The sequence below is a fragment of the Microcaecilia unicolor genome, chromosome 5 (genome assembly GCF_901765095.1).
Source record: "Microcaecilia unicolor chromosome 5, aMicUni1.1, whole genome shotgun sequence".
NCBI classification, from domain to species: Eukaryota; Metazoa; Chordata; class Amphibia; order Gymnophiona; family Siphonopidae; genus Microcaecilia; species Microcaecilia unicolor.
The window spans coordinates 322,929,591-322,953,671 of record NC_044035.1 but is presented as its reverse complement, the minus strand read 5'-3'; the positions used below and the strand labels follow the sequence as shown (position 1 = coordinate 322,953,671).

At 46.1% G+C, this 24,081-nt stretch overlaps 1 protein-coding gene across 2 annotated transcripts in view; it reads right to left on the bottom strand.

Moving 5' to 3' along the window:
• CHST8 (carbohydrate sulfotransferase 8) overlaps nt 1-20,796 on the bottom strand; it is a 709,560-nt gene extending 688,764 nt beyond the window's left edge. For both annotated transcript variants that reach the window (XM_030204436.1, XM_030204437.1), the window contains exon 1: nt 20,561-20,796. The gene's annotated coding sequence lies outside the window, so the exon portion shown is untranslated. The remainder of the gene's footprint in view (nt 1-20,560) is intronic.
• Between the last annotated feature and the right edge of the window lie 3,285 nt (nt 20,797-24,081).

Below are 24,081 nucleotides of genomic sequence, written 5' to 3'. Positions count from 1 at the left end.
CGCACCAAAATCGGCACAGATTCTATAACAATGCATGCAATTTAACAAGCTTAATGCTGATAACAGCACTTAACAAGCAATAATGAGCATCAATTGGCACTGGTTAGAATTTAGGTGCACAACTCGCTAAACATATTTTATAACGATGTGCACCAAACTTCTAATGCATGCAGGCAAAAAGGGGCATGGGTATATGGGTGAGGAAATGGACATTTTGTGGGTGTCCCTGCATTTCCATGCCTAGTTATAGAATACAGCCCAGTACGCCTAAATCTACATGCCGGGATTTACGTCACATTTTCCTTGATGTAAATGGATGCGTGTAGATTTAGGCACTAAAATATCATCTAAGCATATTCTATAACCGGCACCTAAATGTAGGCACCATATATACAATCTCCTCCTTTATGACGAAGACCACTGAACATTTTAGTATCCGCTGTTGCGTTCTCGAGGGCCTTGGCATTCTGTCAGATCCTCGAGGCAGGACTGGAGTTCGTGAGCCCTTGGGCCACTGCTGAGAAGCGGCAGCAGCAGGCAAGACCACTTCGGCACTGGAAACACAGAAGAGCAGTACTGGAACTCTAGACTGGAGTAGTACAAGGCAGGCAACTAGAACAGATGAGACAGGAACAGCTTCACCTGCACCTAGCCACCGTTCCTCCGGAGTTGAGCTCCGAAGTGCAGGCGGCCAGCAGGACTTGCAGGATAAGGCAGGAACTGAAGATCCAGAGGACCCACCCTGGGATTGGGATACACGAGGGCGACAGGGCACGGAACTAGACTCAGACAGTGTGCTGCTGCACAGTCACTAGCAAGACCCAGAAGACAGACCAAGGAACACAAGGCGTACAGAAGCTAGCAGGAGCAAGGACTAGGACAGCAACACACTAGGCAGAATGGGGATCCGGGAATACCCACAGGGTAAACCCTCTAGCTAGGTGGAGACAGGATACAGGAATAATCACCCAGGAAATACACACTAGCTAGACAGATACAGGATTCAGGATATACACTCAGGATATACAAGCAGGGTAGGCACACAGGCTAGGCAAGGCAGGACTTAGAGTAAAGAGAGCAAACCAGGAAGAACAGGCCAGGGGTCTTGGGCTGGCAGCAGAGCAAACAGAGTAACCAGGAATAACAGGCCAAGGGTCTTTGGGGCAGACAGGAGAACAGACAGAGTAAACCCGGACAAAGGCTTCACCCCAACCCAGGGTAAGCCAGGGACAGAGGCTTCACCCCAAAACAGGGTAAGCCAGGAAGGACCCGCAGTCCACAGACAGACAGTGGCAGGGAAGACCCCCCCCCCCCCCCCCCCACAGAAGGACAACAGAGACACAGACACAGAAAGAAACTGGGCTGGAACCCAGAGAGAGGCTAAGCAGTAGTGCAGCAGACACTTACTAACCTGACCTGGCCTAAGAGCATAACACTTATGCAAAAGGCACTGACTGCAAGCACAGCACTTCCTTATGAAGGCTGTCACTGATGAGTCACCAGCAGTAGGACAGAAGCAGGAAATACACTGACCCCAAAGAGAGGCTTGACACACATAGGAAGTGAGCCCACAGGAAAGACAAGCAGGAGCCATCTTGGAAGCTGGCACAGAGCTGGTGGCAGCCATCTTAGATGCTGGCTCCCTAGAGAGGCATAGCCCACACAGGTGAGGTCTAGAGAAGCAATCAGCACAGAGACTAGAGACAAGACAAACACAAACACAGACAGAAGCCAGCAGAGCTGCTGACCCCCAGAAAGAAGGTAAGGCTGAGGGTGGTCACGGCCACAGAAGTGACATCCGCCCTCTAGACCGACTCCATCCTATTTATCTTTTTCAAGCACTTAACCACCTAAGTTTAGTGGTCAAATTGGACCGCATAAAAGTCAGTCCTATCTTTATGCGGTGTCGCTCATATGGTTAAGTGCTGAATATTGCACTTTACTGCATAAGAGATAGTTGGCTATCACTATTAATAACAGTATTCACTTATTAGCATGGGGTACATAAAATCCCAATGCTATTTACATTCCACCCAATATCCAGTGCTATTTAATCGGCCAGAACTGCTGCTGACCGGTTAAATAGCGCTTAACCGGCTATCCACCGATATTCAGCGGGAGATAATCAGCCTATCCCCCGCTGAATAACCCTGGTTAGCGGCCTGCAGATAGACAGTTATATTGCCCAATATAACAGGCTATCTGCCTATTTTTAAAGCCGGTTTAGCGGCCATATTTGAGCACATGAAAAGGTGGGATATGTTTGTCCGATTTAGAGATAACCGGATAAGTCTGACTATAGACTTAGCCGGTTATCTTTAAATCGGCCCAAAATAAACCGGATATTCAATGACGGTCACAGGAAATGGTCCAGCATTAAAATTCCAGGCTCAGTGCTGACCGTGGGAGTTGGCCAGGCTAATTCCCGCAGTCTGAATATCGGCCCCCTTGCATACAGGCGACACTATATTCTTCTTCCAGAGCCTCAGCTGGTGATTCTTTTCACAGGGGGAACTCGTTTCTGTGATTCACCTTACCCGTCCCAGTATGACAATATTTATGTACTTGTGTAATTCCTGGTCTTTGCCAATCTAATCTGTAAGCAGGGATCACTGGTAAATTACAGATGAACAAACAATTCACAAATTCTTTTCAGATGTTTATTTTGCATTTACTTTGCTACATGTGCAGCCATACTGGCAGGAAGGGGTGAGACTGCCACATTAGTGTCACCTGTAGCATGCCCCTGCACCCAGATTTTGCTTAGAACTAGTTCCAGATGTCTGGGTGATCTAGATGGTTACCTGTAGTCCACTATGGAAGCATGGGCGACTTGAGAGCCTCAATAAACACAGTGAAACAGGGTATACTCAAACATACACCCAAGACCAGGGCAGTGGCCACAGGTGGGCTTGGGTGGGCCAGGGCCCACCCATTTATGGCTCAGGCCCACCCAACAGTAGCACATGTTTAGTGGTAACTGGTGGGAATCCCAAGCTCCACCAGCTGAAGATTTCCCCTGATGGTAACAAAAACGCTACTCTCCACGACACCGGCACCTGCTCATGCTCAGTTTTCAGTGCGTGCCTGCTGCCAAAGTGGAAAGAAGCATTTTCCCACCAGCTGAGATTTTTTTGGAGGGGGGGGGAGAACACTTGGTGCCCACCCAATTCTTGCCTAGGCCCACCCACTATGGAAGCATGGGTGACTTCCAGGCTTGAAAGCCTCAACAAACACAGTGAAACAGGGTATAAAGTAAACAGAAAAATTCTTCATAGGCTTAATACTATACCGCTGAAGTCCCTTGCAAATCAGTTGGAAAAATCTTACTAGGGCTGGCTTCTGACCAGACTCAAACACAGTGTACAGCAGTTCCAAACTACTCAAACATACACCCAAGACCAGGGCAGTGGCTTAGCCACAGGTGGGCTTGGGTGGGCCAGGGCCCACCCATTTATGGCTCAGGCCCACCCAACAGTAGCACATGTTTAGTGGTAACTGGTGGGAATCCCAAGCTCCGCCAGCTAAAGACTTCCCCCTGATGGTAACAAAAATGCTACTCTCCACGGCACTGGCACCTGCGCATGCTCAGTTTTCAGTGCAATATTGCTGCCAAGGTGGAAAGAAGCGTTTTCCCACCAGCTGAGATTTTTTTTTTTTTGGGAGTGGGGGAGAACACTTGGTCCCCACCCAATTCTTGCCTAGGCCCACCCAAAATCTGTTGTCTGGCTACGCCCCTGGACCAGGGTCTGCACAAATGAATCAAATGTCCTACCTTAGCAGTCTTTTATCTATTGACTGTAGAGACCCAAGCTTCAGGCTAATCCACTCTTACCAGTACTGGTACTGCAGCCAACTTGGAAGATTCCTTCCTTGGGGCCTCTCTGTTCTGTTGCCACTCTGCGGTTTTAACTTCCTACTCTCTGCCTGAGCCCTGCCCTCCTGGATAGGTAAGCTAACTAACATATTCTTAAAGTAGGGTTACCATACGTCCGGATTTACCCGGACATGTCCTCTTTTTGAGGACATGTCCGGGCGTCCGGACGGATTTGGCCAGCCTGCCTATTTGTCCGGATTTCTGGACAAACGGGCTGGCTGGCGGGGGCGGGCACGTGACTCCCCTCCCCTTACTCTACTATCCCTGGTGGTCTAGAGGTACCTCTTCATCTTCAGGGCAGAAAAGAGCCCCCTCTTTCCTGCCCAGAGCGCTGCTGCTAGCTGCCCTGCATACTGTGAGTCCGGCTCTTGGCGTTTCAAAATGGCCACCGAGAGTTGAAGCAGCCTCGCGAGACTTCAACTCTCGGCGGCCATTTTGAAACACCGAGAGCTGGACTCACCACAGGATGCAGGGCAGTTGGCAGCAGCGCTCCGGGCAGGAAAGAGGGGGCTCTTTCCTGCCCCAAAGAGGTACCTCTAGACCACCAGGGATAGTAGAGTAAGGGGAGGGGAGGTGACGGGGGGGAGTGGAGATGACAGGGGGGAGGCAAAGTGATTGGGGAGGAGGGGAATATGCGTCAGGGGCGGGGTGAGGGCATGAAAGGGATGGGGCAGGGGCATGGAAGGGGTGGGACATGGGATGTGAAAGGGACGGGGCAAGTGTCCTCTTTTTATGAGGACAAAAAATGGTAACCCTATCTTAAGGTGGCCTGGTAAGAGAGTGCTCTTAAGGGGAAATGGGGTTTGCCTTGGCACTTCCTCACATCTGACTTAAAAGATATCACTAAAAGGTTCCAGGTTTCTGTGAGTAGTGAGCAGGTGGCCACCAAGGAATTCCTGGCTGGCTGTTTCTCACATACACCGAAAACATTTTAGCAGTCTGTGCTATCCAAAGTGCACTACTTCTGCAGCTGTCGGAACAGAGGTGGTTTCAGTTCCTGCCAACTGGTGCTGGAGTCAGGCAAATCAGGTTCCGAATGAGCTGATTTGCCTAATTTAAGATATAACAGAATTAGAAATGGTTCAAAGAAGAGCAACCAAAATGATAAAGGGGATGGAACTCCTCTCATATGAGGAAAGGCTAAAGAGGTTAGGACTTTTCAGCTTGGAAGAGATGGATGAGAGGAGATAAGATTGAGGTCTACAAAATCCTGAGTGGTGTATAATGAGTAGAAGTAAATTGATTTTTTACTCATTCCAAAAGTACAAAGACTAGGGGACACTCAAGGAAGTTACAAGGAAATACTTTTAAAAACAAATAAGAGGAAATATTTTTTCATGCAACAAATAGTTAAGCTCTGGAACTCTTTGCCGGAGGATGTGGTAACAGTGGTTAGCATATCTGGGTTTTAAAAAGGTTTGGACAAGTTCCTGGAGGAAAAGCCCATAGTCTGCTATTGAGACAGACATGGGGATACAACTTCTTGCCCTGTGATTTGTAGCATAGAAGGTTGCCACGACTTGGGTTTCTGCCAGGTACTTGTGACCTGGCTTGGCCACTGTTGGAAACAGGATACTGGGCTAGATGAACCATTGGTATGGCTACTCTTATGTTCTTATGTAAGATTTTTACCTAGTTATGGCTTGTTTAAAAAGAGCTTTAAGACCTTATTGTTTAACAAATACATGATCAATAAATAATGGAATATTTTTTAAATGAGTTAACATAATTATTTCTGTTAAATTGTGACATCCCTAGATGAATAGTGTCCTATTGTCTTCCTGTAACCCGCTGTGAACCATTTAATATGGTATTAGCAGGCTAAAAGTGGCCAAACTATAACTGTAGACTCAATAAAATACACTTTTGTGATCAAAAAAGCTGGAAACTAAGTAAGCATGTATTTTCTTAAGGGAATCTAGCTAAATGAAGAAAGTCATTTACAATTCCGAAAGCATACTGGTAAGAAAAGATTCACGGTATCCTAAACCTTTTATGTGACTTGAGGCACATCTGTTTTATTGGTTAAGATTTCCACCTTATCTTTTATTTCATTGTTTTATGGATTATTTTACTTTCTGAAATGAATTTTCTGGCTCTAGAGAAATGTTCTTCAAAGTTTCAAGGAGTGCAACCTTTTTTTTTAATGGTCTTTCCCAGATTTTAATAAATAGAGGTATAACTTAGGGTTTCTTTTACAAAGCCACGTTAGCAATTCCTGCATAGCAAATGAGAGGAATCCCATAGGAATTGAATGGGCTGCCTCTCATTTGGCACACAGGAATCACTAGCGCTGCTTTGTAAAAGAAGCCCTTAGTGTTCATAATCTCTTTTGCCTGGTTTCAGCCATAAGTAATAACACTTTTAACATTTCACTTTTCTCATATCAACAATATCACTTTTTTTCATCTCTTTGGAACATTTTAACTCATGCCTGAAGTTTTTCGAAATAAGCTTTTTTTTTTTTTTACATTCCAATTAGGAATTGTTCCCTTGTCGTAGAAAACAAAGAGCCACCGGTCTGTGTTTTACCTTCTGCAAATTAAAATCTTCAAGAAAAGCAGGGCAATTTTTCAAAACATACATATTTATGAACCCTGTGGCTGCAAACATCGAAAGAAAAGAGCCAACGTGCTAACTGACAGCAAAACAAGCATGACGCTGGGTGCCAGTGCATCAAATTAGCATTGATTCTTAAAATGTTACTGAAAGGTTCCCTACACTTGCCAAGTTATTTATTCAGTTCAAGGAGAGAGATTTTTATTGGTATTTTTCTTATGCTTCAGAAATGTTTCATATTGGATCTCAGGAAAATCTCTTGTTCTGTGGGAAGGAAGACTGAAGGTCTAAAAATATCAATTTTCTATCAAGATGCAAATTTTTTTTCGGATGCCAATGCATCTTTTCAAATTCTGTGTGCAATTAATGTTAAATTTTACAGTACATGGTAGGGCTCAATTGCCATTGCTTAGATCAAGCAGTAAATAAAGGGCCCAGAGCTAAAATAAAATGTATAATCATTTGCAATATAATTGCGCTGCATGGAATAGTGTAGTCAAAACAGGGGTCATAAAATCTTCATGTGGGGTTGCGACCACAGATGAAAATAAATGCAGAAGTATCATCGGCCTGCATTAGAAGCTGTAATTCAGCCTGCTTGGGCTTGAAGGTAGGCAGGAGCTGCGGTAGCATCACAGGCTGATGATACAAGTTGACCTAGAGCAGGGGCAAAGGACGAAAGGTAGACAGGGATCACCATAATCTGTTTAGCCACTAAAATGGAGTCGCAGCTGGGCAATGTTTGAGAAGCACTGAGTTAGATGGAAGCGGTATGGAGGCAATTCCATATGGGCATCTCCATTTAGATTTGATATACCGTCTTTCCTGGAAGACATTACAAGGAAGAGTATGTATCAAAGAGACAATGAAAAGAGAAAAGAACTTCAGTTAAATATAGCAAAGAGGCAGTCATACAGACAACACAAGCTGCCATATAAGGGTGGTACTCTTCATGGAAAGTTGTGTCTAAGGGAGTGGAGTCTTCAGCGGAGAGGGGAGGAGGAGGAGGGAAGGAGGAGTCTGAGAATCTCTGGTCCCTTTAAGATGGCTCCCAGGAGAACTGAGCCAATGATTAGTGGCCTAATGCTCCCAGGCAGGAAAAATAGTGCCTGCTTTGAGTTAGCGTTGATTTTCCTGGAATAATACAGCTTGCGATATTCACTACAAGCTGCATTATTTGATTTACATAATAATGAGACGTTTTGCCTGCTTTGCATCTCATTATTAAGTTTCCTGCAGTGACTTAAACTAATGAGCGTTATAGTAATATAATGCACGATATTACTGTTTAATGCACATTAAGAAGCAAATATTGTGCATCATTACCTTAATACACTTCCACAACTACTCCTCTAAGTGCAATATAAATTCCAAATCATACGTTTTTTAGATTTAACTCACGCATTTTTCAGTAGAAACTCAAGGTGAGTTACATTCAGGTACACCAGTTATCTCTCTATCCCCAGACGGTTATAGTCTAAGGGGCCCTTTTACTAAGGTGTGCTAACGGATTTAGCACGTGCTAATGAATTAGTGTGCGTTAAGTGCCATATGGTCCATAGGTATACTAAGGGGGGGGGGAATTCATCAAGGAGCATTATGGCCTTCATGCGCGTTAAGGGAATTAGCAGGCACTAACCCCTGGATTCTATATAGCACGATTCAAATTGCACATGCAAATCTGGTCATATTCTGGATGCACAATGTAATTACTTAACAAGCCAAACAGTGCTGATAATTGCCACAGCAATTATTGACACTAATTGACATTAATTAGAATTTATGCGCACAACTTGCTAGGCATATTCTATAAAGTGGTGTGCATAAATTCTAATGCGCACTGCCAAAAAGGGGGTGTGGCTATAGGCATGTAATGGGCGGGCCGTGGGCATTCCAAAAATCTATGCACAGGATTATAGAATACACTTGCTCCATGCCTCCATGCCTAACAGGCACCAGTATTTATGCCAAATTTTACTTGGTATAAATGGACGCGTCTAGAGTTAGGTGCAGGCATGGCTGCTAGGTGTATTCTATACACCTGCTAGGCATAGTCTATAAACTGTGTCTAAATCTGGGCGTGGTTTACAGAATACACCTAGGCAGAAATATTTTTGGCACCAATTTTTCAGGCGCCATATATACAGGGCTTTTTTTGAGGGGGTACTTGGGGGTACTGAGTACCGGCACCTTTTCCATTGTCTGCTAAAATTGAACCATGGACCCCAAGTTTTAATGAAAGAGCTCAGGTTCTACACACCAATTCTGCCTTGTCATAGATTCTGTGACAGGTTGCAGGGGGCCTGGCTATTGTGGGGTGGGTCCTTCAGTGAGTACCGGCACCTTTTTTGCTAGAAAAAACACACTGCATATATAGAATCTAGTCCTAAATGCCAAAACCCATTCTATACCTATGGGCTTTTAGCATTTAGCACATGCTAATTCCATTAGCACACATAAGATGTGTTAAGGCCATAACACCCTTGATGAATTCCTCCCTAAATCAGTTAGTGCACCTTAGTAAAAGGACCCCTTAGTTTGTAGCTGAGGCAATGGAGGGCAATGTGACTTGTCCAAGATCACAAGGAACAGCAGTGGGATTGGAACCAGGCTCCCTTGTTGTCAGCCTAGTGCTACAACCACTAGGCTATTCCTCCACTTCAGATTAGTTCTTCAGTTACCCAGTCAAAGAAAGAACAATTCGTTTGTTTTGTAAAGTCATCCTGTCTCAGAATTTGTAATCTACTAGATTTAAGCTGCTCCCTAATATTTTCCTGCTGTTGTTGTGACTCTATTAATGAACCCACCGTTGAGGTTTGACTAATTGGCCTGTCATTGGAAGACACCTTAATTAAATACCACATCATGAATACTCTGTTGAGCATCCCTTAATGTCGCTGTCTCTATTTATCTTGCAAACTACTATTATAGTTCAACTGGACATGAAACCTCTGGGTTGGGGGAAAGAATGATATACGATCCTCTGTAGCCATTTATTTGTATTCCTTGAGTAGCTTTCTGCATCTTGTATGTTTTCTCTTTCCTCTTCTACAACACAATCTGAATTAAGGACAACAGTGAACATTAATAAAGCATCCAAAAAACTGAACTTATATGATCAATACCTAGTAAATATGTGCATTTGTTTGGCCCATATTTGGTTCATTAGTTGCCTTAAAATGCATGTGGGGTTTTGGATACTTGAAGAGGACGAGTGGGGAGGGGACTGGGGTTTTTGGATGGGAGAGACTGGGGAGGGGGTTCTTGAATGGGAGAAGGAGACTGAGGTGGGGAGGGGGTTCAAGGATGGGGGAGGGGGTTCTTGGATGCTTGAAGGGGACGGGTGGGAAGGGCACTGGGGTTTTTGGATGGGAGAGACTGGGGAGGGGGTTCTCGGATTGGAGAAGGGGACGGGTGGGGAGGGGACTGGGGTTTTTGGATGGGAGAGACTGGGGAGGGGGTTCTTGAATGAGAGAAGGGGACTGAAGTGGGGAGGGGGTTCAAGGATGGGAGCGCTTCATGAAACCCCATACACACACATTCACTCTCTCATCTGGCAGCGCTTCCTGTACCCCCTGCCCCCCCCCCCACACACACTCCCTCACTCTGTCATCTGCCATTGCTTCCTGAACCCCCCCCCCCCCCACACACACACACATACTCACTCTCTTACTTTCATCTGGCAGCGCATCCAGAATCCCCCACACCCCTCTTCTTCCAAGCTGAACCCCTCCAACACATCCCCCCCCCCCTGCCGACGACCCTCTCCACCCCCCTCCCGCCGCCAACCCTCCCCCACCGCCGTCGCCTACCTTTGCTGGCGGGGGACCCCAACCCCTACCAGCCGAGGTCCTCTCTTCCGTTGCAGCAAAGCTTCCTTCAGTTTCAAATTCTGAGTCTGACGTCAGACTCAGAACAGGAAACTTTGATGCAACGGAAGAGAGGACCTTGGCTGGCGGGGGTTGGGGTCCCCCGCCAGCAAAGATAGGCGATGGCGGCTTGGCGACAGCAAGGGGGTGTAGAGGGTCGTCGGCAGGGGGGTCCAGGGCCAAATCTATGGGAGCCCAGACCCCCGTGGCCCCACGCAGATACGCCCCGGCCTCAAAGTGTGGTGCTAAGTGCTCCCCCTGAAATGGCTGTAACTGGACAGAAGATTTAAATGTATTGTTTACAATGACACCTAGGCCTTTTTTTTTTTTGAGTACTGACTCCTAAAGTGGACCCTAGCATTAGGTACCTATGGTTCGTATTATTCGTCCCATTGTGCATCACTTTGCATTTGTCCACATTAAATTTAATCTGCCATTTGTATGGCCAGTCTTCCAGTTTCCTAAGGTCTTCCTGCAATTTTTCACAATCCTCATATGGTTGACAACTTTGAATAGTTTTGTGTCACTAGCACCGGTCCCAGTACAGATCCCTGTGGCACTCCTCTATTCACCCTCCTCCACTGAGAAAAATGGCCATTTAACCCTACTCTCTGTTTTCTGTTCAGTGAGCAATTCCTAATGCAATAAGCAACTGCTATCCCATGACTTTTTAATTATATGAGGAGTCTCTCATGAGGCACTTTGTCAAAAGCTTTCTAAAAATCCAGATACACTGCATCAACCGGCTCACCTTTATCCACATGTTTATTCACACCTTCAAAGAAATGAAGTAAATTAGTGAGGCAAGTCTTCTGTTGGCTGAATTCAAGCTGACTTTGTCCCATCAAACCATGTTTGTCTATGCATTCCGTAACTGCATTCTTTATAATAGTTCCCACTATTTTGCCCGGCACTGAAATCAGGCTAATTGGTCTGCTTGTGCCTAAGATTAGGTGTGAAACTGCATCCTGATGCTAGTACTCTATAATGACAATTCTAAGTCAAACTGTCATTATAGAATCTGTGCTCAGTGTGCGTCATCCCAGCCCCTACATTTCCCACCATTTGTTGAAGTTACCCCATATGTGCGGTTTGCCTTGTTGTATCTGCTAGCACACAGCCACATTAAGGGGCTTTGCAGTTAGCATGTGGTAAAACCACACTATAAGGGCTAGATTCTATATATGGAACCAAAAAATCATCGCCAAAACTTTATGTGCCCAACTTTAGGCGTAGCCATTTGCACCAACTGACATGTGGTACAAATGTATGCGCCGGAGCAGGAGAAGAGTAGGAATAGAATCAGGCTCTTGAAAAAACAGACCGAGGACATCCAGTGTAGAAATAACATTTATTGAGAGAAGATTCTACACGGTACCATGTTTCAGCACTTCAGAAGTCTTGGTGAAAGACTGCAAATCAATGGCGTCTAGTAGCCATACTCTACACTACACCTTATAAATGTCTTTTTAAAGACCACAACATTTTTTTATTAAAGGACTCACTTCCGAAGAATTGTTTTTGGACACCTTCACCAAGACCCCTGAAGAAGGCACTTTCAGTACCGAAACATGGTACCGTGTAGAGTCTTATCTCAATAAATGTTATTTTTACATTGGATGTCCTCGGTTTGTTTTTTGAAGAGCCTAATTCTGTTCCCACTCTTCTTCTGCTCCTGAGACTTTCTGTGGGACACTGTTGTTCTTTCCACTCCTATGGTTGTGCTACAAATGTATGTGCTTACATTAGGTGCATATCCCTGTTATTCTATAACAACACACATTAATTTTAGGACCGCTCCCTCCATAATGCCCATGACTCTCCTATTTGTACGTCCTTTATAAGATTGTGCATAAATGAAAATTAAATGTAATTAGTGCCAATAACTGCTTGCTAAAAAGCCAATTAGCACTAATTAACTCATTCTTCAATTAAATTGGGTGAGCAAATTAGTCACGTACCCAAATTTGCACACACAATTTATGGTGGCATTTAATAGAATTAAGGCGTACGTGTTTTTATGTTAGGGGTGTGTCATGGGCAGAGAGAATGTATGAAAGGAGTGTTGTGGTTAACATGCTACAAACACACTGGTATTGCATTTTCCCCACCCCACCCGATTATGCTCCAAAAGAATTTTCTCATCTAATCTTGCTTACTACGTTGCTTCAAATTGGAACTCGTTTCCTCGTCAAATTAGGCTGATAAATAACTGCTTGTTATTTCGAAAGACCCTAAAATCTTTTTTATTTAGGAAATATTTAGAGTTGTGGTACTGATGCTCATAGCTGTTGTTAAAATGTTCATCCTAGGGTATACCTAGTTGTCTTACACTGGAATCTGCATAAAACTTTATGATATTTGCAGACTATAAAAGAAATTGTAATTATAAATACTGTGCACTAATCAGCACTGTTGCAGTTAGCGTGGGACATTTACTACCTCTAAGTTCTTCTGTGTTAATTCCAAGCAAAATTTTGCATGATTGCTGCATATATAACACACACCTGTAATGGCAAATGCTAGGAACACCCCCAATGGTTGCTGCATTAAGGGGTCCTTTTACTAAGGTGTGATAATGGATTTAGCGCATGCTAATGATTAGCATGCGCAAAATAATAAGACACCCATTATATTCCTATGGACATATTATCATTATGGAGTCCTTTTACTAAGCCACAACAAAATGTGGCCTGAGGAGACGTGGGCACATGTTTTTGGCATGCGTTGGGCCAGTTTTTACTGCGTCTGGGGAAAAAGGGATTTTTTTTTCAATGGGCCGGGGAAGCAGCCTGCGGTAAAACTGAAACCATCGCATGCGTATTTACGGCCTGAGCCCCTATGCCACCTATTGATCTAGCGGTGAGGGGTCACGTGCTACATGCGCAGTGACCGGTCAGTGCATGCCAAATTCCAATTAACGCCGGAAATGCCCTGGACCCCCCTGCCGACGACCCTCTACACCCCCTTGCTGTTCCGGGGCAGAGGGAGCAAGGAACCAACGGAGCGGACACCCCTCCACTGCACAAATCGGAAGATGGGCATCCTTCTCACAGGGTCATCCAAATCGGTAAAATCGAAAGCCGATTTTGGACATCCCCAAATGCTTTCCGTTGCAGGGACGGCCAAAGTTCACAAGGGCGTGTTGGAGGTGTAGTGAAGGCAGGACTTGGGCATGCCTAACACATGGACATCCTCGCCCCATAATGGAACAAAAAGGGCATCCCTGACAAGCACTTGGATGACTTTAACTGGTCCTGTTTTTCTTATGACCAAGGCACAAAAAGGTGCTCAAACTGACCAGATGACCACCGGAGCAAATCAGGGATGACCTCCCCTTACTCCCCCAGTGGTCACTAACCCCCTCCCACCCTCAAAAAACATCTTTAAAAATGACAGCAGTATGCAGGTTCCTAGAGCAGTTTTAGTGGCTGCAGTGCACTTCAGGCAGGCAGACCCAGGCCCATCCCCCCTACCTGTGGCACTTGTGGTGGTAAATGGGAGCCCTCCAAAACCCACCACAAACCCACTGTACCCACATCTAGGTGCCCCCCTTCACCCATAAGGGCTATGGTAATGGTGTACAGTTGTGGGTAGTTGGGTTGGGGGGGTTGGGGGGACTCAGCACACAAGGTAAGGGAGCTATGTACCTGGGAGCAATTTATGAAGTCCACTGCAGTGCCCCCTAGGGTGCCCGGTTGGTGTCCTGGCATGTCAGGGGTACCACTGCACTACAAATGCTGACTCCTCCCATGACCAAAGGGCTTGCATTTGGTCGTTTCTGAGATGGGCGTTCTTAGTTTCCATTACCGCTGAAAATCAGAAACGACCAAGTCTAGGGACGACCATCTCTGGACGACCTAAATTTCAATATTTGGCATACCCAACCGTATTATCGTAACAAAAGATGGACGTTCATCTTGTTTCAATAATACAGGTTTCCCTGCCCCTTCATCGGGACGTTTTGCGAGGACGTCCTCAGCAAAACTTGGGCGTCCCTTTCGATTATGCCCTTAGAACATATCTCTATGTTTCAAACAAAAGTAATAACAATTGAAAAAAATATTGAAACTAATACTAATAATATAGGTAATCTTCAACAAACTCGTGAACTTGATTAAAGAATATAAGTTTTTACAATATAAGATTGAAAATTTGGAAAACCAGCAGAGAGCTAAAACTTTACGCTTGATAAACTTTCCTAAAATGTCTTCTATTGCTCCTCTTATCACCTTTAAAAAATACCTATCGGAGATATTGAAGATTCCTGAACAAGCTTATCCACCGGTCTCTAAGATATACTGTTTGCTACCACATAAAAAAAAATCAACCCATTGCGGGACGAGTTGATGTTTCTTTTGATGCTTTAAACCTTACACAACTGATTGAAGAGGATGAGTTGGACTCTAAACCAGCAACATTAATAGTAACCTTTGTGCTACAACCTGACCAAGATTGGATATTAAAGTAATTTTTCCGGCATAGGGAAGAACTCTTTATGAACTATAAGATTAGAGTGATTCCAGATGTTGCTAGAGTAACCCAAAAGCGGCATCAACATTTTCTTAAGCTTCGCCTTCAGGTTTTACAAATGGGCGGTATGTTTTGGTTGAATTTTCCTTGCAAATGTGTATTGAAAGTAAACTCGGTAAAATATGTTTTTTAGGATCCTATGCATTTAACCTCTTTCTTAGATTTGAAGACTGTTGTAACTCCAATTACACAACCAGTAGTAATATCCTCGTCTACTCCGCAATTAATAATATAGTCTGAGTTTCTCTTCTATTTGCTTAACTTGGTAAGTGAAACTTATATTTCCCAGAATTCTACCTTGTTCTCCTTCTTAATTGTGGACTAGAGATCGGACAGATTATATATTCCCTGTTATATACAGTATTTGAGTAATATGATATCAATATTACCAATCTTTTCTGTATCAAGAATATTCTTGATTTAATTTGTGAAAGTATAAAAATAAAATAAAAAAAGAGAGATGGGAGTAACTAGTGAGATAATTACATTTGCTGGCAACACAAAGTTATTCAAAGGTGTTAAATCTCAAGAGGATTGTGAAAAATTACAAGAGGACCTTACGAGACTGGGAGACTGGGCGTCTAAATGGCAGATGACGTTTAATGTGAGCAAGTGCAAAGTGATGTGTGTTCCACGTTAGGAGTCACAGACCAAGAAAGGGATCTAGGTGTTGTCGTTGATGATATGTTAAAACCTTCTGCTCAGTGTGCTGCGGCGGATAAGAAAGCAAATAGAATGTTAGGTATTATTAGGAAAGGAGTGGAAAACAAAAATAAGGACATTATAATGCCTTTGTATCACTCCATGGTGCGACCACACCTCAAATATTGTGTTCAATTCTGGCCACCGCATCTCAAAAAAGATGTACTGGAATTAGAAAAAGTACAGAGAAGGGTGATGAAAATGATAAAGGGAATGAGACGACTGCCCTATGAGGAAAGGCTAAAGCGGCTAGGGCTCTTCCGCTTGGAGAAAAGATGACTGAGGGGAGATATGATAGAGGTTTATAAGATAATGAGTGGAGTGGAATGGGTAGACGTGAAGCGTCTGTTTACTCTTTAAAAAAATACTAGGACTAGGGGGCATGCGACAAAGCTACAAAGTAGTAAATTTAAAACGAATCAGAGAAACTTTTTCTTCACTCAAAGTTTAATTAAACTCTGAAATTCGTTGCCAGAGAATGTGGTAAGGGCAGTTAGCTTAGCGGGGTTTAAAAAAAAGGCTTGGACAGCTTCCTAAAGGAAAAGTCCTTAGACCATTATTAAAATGGACTTGGGGAGAATCCACTGCTTATTTCTGGGATAAACAACATAAAATGTTTTGTACTTTTTTGGGGATCTTGCCTGGATTGGCCACTGTTGAAAACAGGATGCTGGGCTTGATGGACAATTGGTCTGTCCCAATATGACAATACTTATCTACTTAGGTACATAAGTACTAATGCTCTGCCCTGTTTGGATAACTTCCTAAAAGAAACGTCCACAAGTCATTATTAAGGTGGACTTGGGGAAAATCCACTGCTTATTTCTAGGATAAGCAGCATAAAATGTATTGCACTGTTTTGGGATCTTGCCAGGTACTTGTAACCTGGATTAGTTGGAAACAGGATTCTGGGCTTGATGGGCCTTCGGACTGTCCCAGTATGGCAACGCTTATGTTCTACTGGCTCCAGGCTCACCCCAACTTCATCTTATTTATTTATTTATTTATTTCATTTGTATCCCACATTTTCCCACCTATTTGCAGGCTCAATACATCATGAGTGGTGGAAATGCATTAGAAATTATACGGTGCTCTGACCACTGGGCCACTCCTTCACTCAGCAACATTCCATGTAGAATCTCAAATAGTAGCAACCTTCGATGTTCCACTGCACTACTAGGCCCACTGCTTTACTAGCAACATTCCATGTAGAAGCCTGCCCTTGCAGATCAGCAACGCGGCCGCGCAGGCTTCTGTTTCTGTGAGTCTGACGTCCTGCACGCGTGTCAAGTGGCATTTGACGCACGTAGGTCATTACCACCCGGTTACTGCGCGAGACTTTACTGCTAGATTTGGTGGTTTGGAGGCAGGGATAGTGCTTGGCAGACTTATACGGTCTGTGCCAGAGCTGGTGGTGGGAGGCGGGACTGGTTGTTGGGAGGCGGGACTGGTTGTTGGGAGGTGGGGATAGTGCTGGGCAGACTTATACGGTCTGTGCCCTGAAAAAGACAGGTACAAATCAAGGTATGGTATACACACATGAGTTTATCTTGTAGGGCAGACTGGATGGACCGTGCAGGTCTTTTTCTGCCGTCATCTACTATGTTACTATCCACCTTATAATTGAAAGAGAAAAACGCCTAGATTTTGACCCAAATCGGGAGATAGACGTTTATCTCACAAAAACGAATAAATCGGTATAATGGAAAGCTGATTTTGGACGTTTTCAACTGCACTCCATCGCGGAAGCGTACAAAGTTGACGGGGGCGTGTCGGAGGCGTGGTGAAGGTGGAACTGGGGCGTGGTTATTGGCCGAGGAGAGATGGGCGCCTTTCGCCAATAATGGAAAAAAAGTATGCATTTGTAACTAGAATTTAGGGCACTTTTCCAGGACCCTCTTTTTTCACGAATAAGGTCCCAAAAAGTGCCCTAAATGACCAGATTACCCCCAGAGGGAATCAGGGATGACCCCCCCTGACTCCCCCAGTGGTCACTAACCCCCTCCCACCACAAAAAAATGATGTTTCACAACTTTTTATTTTCACCCTCAAATGTCATACCCACCTCCCTGGCAGCAGTATGCAGGTCCCTGGAGCAGTTGTTAGGGGGTGCAGTGGACTTCAGGCAGGTGGACCCAGGCCCATTCCCCCCCCCCCCACCTGTTACAATTGTGCTACTTAATGCTTAGTCATCCAACCCCCCCAAACCCACTGTACCCACATGTAGGTGCCCCCCTTCACCCCTTAGGGCTATAGTAATGGTGTAGACTTGTGGGCAGTGGGTTTTGAGGGGGATTTGGGGGGCTCAACACACAAGGGAAGGGTGCTATGCACCTGGGAGCTCTTTTACCTTTTTTTTTTTTTTTGTAAAAGTGCCCCCTAGGGTGCCCGGTTGGTGTCCTGGCATGTGAGGGGGACCAGTGCACTACGACTCCCGGCCCCTCCCACAAACAAATGCCTTGGATTTATTCGTTTTTGAGCTGGGCGCTTTCATTTTCCATTATCACTGAAAAACAAAAACGCCCAGCTCACAAATTGTCGAATAAAACATGGACGTCTATTTTTTTTCGAAAATACGGTTCGGTCCGCCCCTTCACGGACCCGTTCTCGGAGATAAACGCCCATGGAGACAGACGTTTTCGTTCGATTATGCCCCTCCACGTATTTAGTGTTACGGAAGGATCTTGGGCAACATGATAATGATAAAACATGGTAGTAGTAGAACAAGCAGATAGTGTAACACAGTTCTGAGTATATGTGGAGGAGTTATGTATATTTTAGAACAGGATACAAACCTTTGCCTATCCTCTCTATTGTTTGGGATTCATGTTTGTCAGGACAGGACAGCATCAAGCTCTCAGGCTCTGTGTGCAGAACTGCTTCCAACACTTTTGCATTTCTACCACGGTAACGGAATTCAAACATGCGTGGGATAAACATAAAGGAATCCTGTGCAGAAGAAAGGGATCCTCAGGAGCTTAGCCTAGAATGGGTGGCAGAGCTGGTGGTTGGGAGGCGGGGCTAGTGTGGGCAGACATATACGGTCTGTGCTGGGGCTGGTGGTTGGGAGGCGGGACTAGTGTGGTCAGACATATACGGTCTGTGCTGGGGCTGGTGGTTGGGAGGCAGGACTAGTGCTGGGCAGACTTATACGGTCTGTGCCGGGGCTAGTGGTTGGGCGGCGGGGATAGTGCTGGGCAGACTTATACGGTCTGTGCCAGAGCCGGTGGTGGGTGGCAGGGATAGGGCTGGCCAGACTTATACAGTCTGTGCACTGAAGAGGACAGTACAAATAAAAAAAAGTAGCACATATGAATTTATCTTCTTGGGCAGACTGGATGGACCGTGCAGGTCTTTTTCTGCCGTCATCTACTATGTTACTATGTTACCACAATGCTGTAACTAGCAAGCGCCTCTCCTGCACCTCCCTCCCATGGGATGCTTGGAGATAACAGACCACCCACTGCTGCTGTTGCCTGGGAGTCTTCCTTGAGTCCCCCTGGCTCCTGGAGGTCACCGGGATCTCTTCTCTCCACCTGTTCCAGGCAGCTCACAATGTCAAGGCATGGCTTTAGGAGGCTTTAAATGCGTCAGAGAACAGAATCGCTGCACAGGAGCCCGAGACATTTGAGTCTCCATTTGCACACTTAATGCTAAAGACAAGGCATGGCTGCATGTCTCATAAAAGTTTTGCACTTAAAGAAGGTAAGGGAGCCCTAGTCCAGACATCCCTTGCCCACGTCACTGAAGAGCAAGAGAGTAATCAGAAGTCGCTGCTTCATTTTAAAGTTCTACTGATTTATAAATAAATCATGCACATTTGCTGATGGATGTCTCCATATAAATAATTAAGCAGTGCACCTTCTCACGCTTTCCCTATTTTTCCTAATGATCTATACTGGAAGGAAAACCATTTACAATAATTCTAGCCTCCACCGACCCCCACCCCCCCCCCCCCCCCCCCCACACACACACACACACACACTTTACTAGGTTCACTTTCTTATTACTTTTCATCATTTGACTCTTTGGTGTCAACAAACATATTAGGGATTATAGCACTGCTATGGAGCGTTTTCGTGCTTGGAGCTGCTATTTGAGTTTTACATTTTGGTTCCAGTTGACGGGTTTCTTCCCCCCTCCTCCCTCATACCTCTATAGGAGCAAAACTTGAATTAACAGCCCTAACAAAGAGGGTGTTAACATGTCCCTCCACACCGCTGGACCAGATGGGCATGCAAACCAGGCTGAGACCGTTTCCTTTGCTGACTGAAACTCATGTCATCCTGGCGGTCACTGTCACTCTGAAACTGAGCCAGGTAGCAGGTGTCAGCCCAAGTTTTTAATTTGGAGGCAATCAGTTCAGAAATGGGTCTTTGCGGTTCTGGCAAACAGGAAGAGCTTTTGGGGGGGGGGGGGGAGGGGGTTCCAGGAGAATGATAAAAGCAAAGGAACAGAAGCACACAGGTTTCTCAGCATTATCCTGTTCTTTAAGTTGTGGCCAGCATATTCCCCATAGATAGACACTGAATTGGCCAAAACCTATAATACATCTGGTTACAAGGCAAGGGGGGGAGAAGATCTTGCCGCCACATTTCTGATTTTGCATGAACTTTATTGATGGACTGCTAGGGTTTAGCAAACTTTATCCTGAAGTACCCCTTGAACTGGTAAAGTGTTTCACACATACTGTACACAACTCAAAAAAAAAAACATTGCCACATTTGGACTGTACACTAGTTCTGTCAGACAGAAGTTCTGGTTTTCAGCTAGTAGGGTAACCTTAAAAGTCCCGATTGCACAGTAAGCAGAATCGATGCCATTAATTATATAAGTCCTATTTTGAAAAACTGAAACAGCGAAATTGAACATGACTGGGTCACCTCCGTGTGCTTTATAAAGTTCAGAAAATGCAACATCGGGCTACTCGTGTGCAATTGTGCACTGGGGAGCTGCAGCACGTTTATCTGTTTACAAGCCTACCAGATGACTAACAGTGAAAGGAGCATGCTTTACTAACCTGCACAGGAGACGAGCATCAGAGAGAAGCAGCCGCTGCAAATCCCGGAGAAAGTGCAAAGTCCCAAGCCAAGCTGGAATACCCCAGCCAGAGAAAGCTGCTGCTGCTGCTGCATGGGGGGCAAGTTCCCAGAATATCTCTGCTTCACTCCAGCCTCATCCATTCAGGACCTGTGTCAGATTCCCAGGACCCGGTTTGGCTGACACACAGACCGATGCCCCATGTGTGCAGGTTTTGCCAGAGAAGAGGTGCGGAAGGAGGAGGTGGAGGAGGAGCGCAAGGCTGGGAGTTGTCCTCCTGCCTGACTCAGCCTCTCCCCTTCTCCCCTCCTTTGGCTGCACTCATTCGCAGCTGTCAACCTGCCAGCCCTACACACCAAGTAAGCTCTGCTTCCGATCCCCCGTACACCTTGCAAATTGCTGTCCGGCCTCTCTGTCCCACAGGGGGGCAAGGAAATGCAAAGAAGAAAAAAAAAACGCCACTGAATTACTGAAAATGGCCCCCTAAGGAAGAAATCGAGAGGGGGACGAACAGCCCTTCAGCTTTGCTACGCTCAGGAGCCTCCGGGCTACTTCCCTGCAAGTCTTGGAGGAACGTGAAGGCTGCCGGGTGCCTCTCTGCATCGCTCGCTCCACCGATCCCTGCGGGCTCCTGCAGCCTCCACAGGCACAGCCCTGGCAGCTGGAAGCTTGGCTCCGCTTCTTCCCTCCAAGGGCACATATCTGTCATGGCAACAAGACGAGAGGCTTGCCAGTCCCCCTTTCCTTTCCCTGCCAGCCATGTTCTGCCTTTCACAAGCGTGCTGGCCTCCCGGGATTTTGGAAACAGAGCTCTCCCTTGTCATTTGCCTTTTAGCATAGGAGAATGTCACAGCGCGCCTCTCCCCTGAGCTGGATGCTGTGAGATTTGTCCGCACAAGGGTCTGGCTCACACTTATTAATGCAAATCTAACCAAGTTCAATCAGTCATCCTTGGGGGGGGGGTGCAGGGAAGCAGGTGCTGGCTTGTTTCAGGCCAAGAAATTAATCCGGAGGCACAGTTATTTATTCATCTAACCATCTAATAAGCTCTGTTTCCTTAGGATGAATTGTACACAAATGCATTTCAGTCTCTTCAAGTGTGGATCGTGGTGGTCCACTGATTTTTAGCAGAAATGTTCTTCCCCTCCTTCTCTTGTAAATGGAAATGAAGTGTTTAAAATATTTGCATTAATTCATTAGGTCCTTATGGAAGCGGCAGTGAAACTGGTGCATTCCGAATCCTACGAGCTGGAATTGATTTTGCACGAATGAATTTCTGTCAGCAAAATGAAGACCAAACGGCAACAACAACTTTGGAGTATTAAAGGGAAGACGATTCAAGCCCAAAGAAAATTACAGAGAGAAAATTGGTTTGAAATTTGCTCTGTTTACATAGCGTTTGGGTAACTCACCTGTGTGACGAAAAGGCTGGAAGAGCCTCTGTTTCCTGCCCTGGCCTTTCTTGGTTTTTTTTTTTAAACATTATTTTAGCAGAGGAAGTTTATAAAATAGGAAATGAAAAATCGCTGTGCCCGTCAGATTCAGAGAGCATTAAATTGACAGTAAAAACAAAACAAAAAAAAACAGAGTTTGCTGCTAATGCAGTGATTTAAACAAATATATAACAAACATTCAAGCTAATTTTATTGATTTGATTGATTCGTTTGTGTTTGATTCATACATTTTTCAGTTGTAGTTATTTGTACTGAAAAGGAAACACCTTCTAAAAGGAATAATGCCATTAAACCTTGGAGCTGGGACCCGTTCGAACCGGCATGCCCCTCCCCCTTCTCCCCTTTTACCCCCTCACCTTTCCCATCACCGATAACTCTCTTTACACCAAGGTGGGATAACCATAGGCCGCAGCTTGATTTATTATTAACAATTCAACTTTAACATTATAACAGTATAGCCCCCCCCCCCACCCCGAGCTACAAGTGTCCGGGCATAACCTCAGAAGTTGACCCCCCCCCAGCCGCTCGCCATGTTAGCAAAGCGGCACTTCCGCTTCTGGCCGCCATCCTCCGGGCTCCGCCTTCACAGCAAGTGCCCCGATCCGTGTGGACCGCCACACAATTTCCGGGTCACCCGACCCGCCTTTCAAGCCCTGGCTCACCCCCTGAGCCCACTCTCCGTAGTTTGGGGTTTGTTTTTTGCCGCTACGACAATTCCGCTGCCATCCATCTGAAAGAAACAAAAACAAGACTCAATCGCAATATACCGCCTCACCTCCTACACCCGGTGGGAGGGTGGGCAAACCACCTCCACGGATCAGGGAATGCCCAGAGCCTCGGAAGAGCTCCAGCATTTAATTTCCCCCTTTGCCCCGCCCCCTCGCCACCTCTCCTCCAATGGGCACCTCCATTGGGGTAACAGAGCACACCAGCGTCCTACAAATCGCCAACCACGCAGTGGCATTCCTAGGGGGGGCCGGTGGGTGCGGTCCGCCCTGGGTGCACACCGCTGGGGGGGGTGCTGCGCACGCCTGTCCTTCGTTCGTTCCATGCTCCCTCTGCCCCGGAACATCCTGGGCAGAGGGAGCATGGAATGAACGAAGGACAGGTGCGCGCGGCACCCCCCCCAGTGGCGTGCACCCAGAGAGGGGTTCTTTCGCAGGGGTCTTTTCACCAGGGGGGGGTTGCACTGCATCCGGGGGGGCGCTGCACCCGGGGGGTGGCGCACATCGGCGATCCGCCCCGGGTGTCAGCCCCCCTAAGAACGCCACTGCAACCACGCTTTCCACGTTCACGCACTCAGGTCGCACCCCCCCACACCCGCTTTCTCTTCCAGAGCCTTCTCGAATGGGTTCAGCCCTTGTTTCAGGGGGGCCTTTCGAGACAAGCTCTCGGGCCGATTTTAAACCTTGTAGCCGGGACCCGTTCGAACCAGCATGCCCCTCCCCTCCTTCTCCCCTTTTACCCCCTCACCTTTCCCATCACCAATAACTCTCTTTACACCAAAGTGGGATAACCATAGGCCGCAGCTTGATTTATTATTAACAATTCAACTTTAACATTATAACAGTATAGCTCCCTCCCCCACCCCGAGCTACAAGTGTCCAGGCATAACCTCAGAAGTCGACCCCCCCCCCCCCCCCCCCGCCGCTCGCCATGTTAGCAAAGCGGCACTTCTGCTTCTGGCCACCATCCTCCGGGCTCCGCCTTCACAGCAAGTGCCCCGATCCGTGTGGACCTCCACACAATTTCCAGGTCACCCGACCCACCTTTCAAGCCCTGGCTTAGACCCCCTGAGCCCACTCTCCATAGTTCGGGGTTTGTTTTTTGCCACAGGGGGAGGGCCTTCGCACCTGCAAAGACCCTCCTCCCCCCCCCCCCAAAAGCTGCAGCCTACCAGGACCCTGTCCCACAAATGCGTTCTAAACATTCTTGAATATCATACAGAAACAAGTCCAAACCCACATCAGACAAGTGCACCCAGTCCCTTGCGAATAGCCCCGTACACTTGGTGTCAACCCAACTGTGCTTAATCTGGATTCCCCCC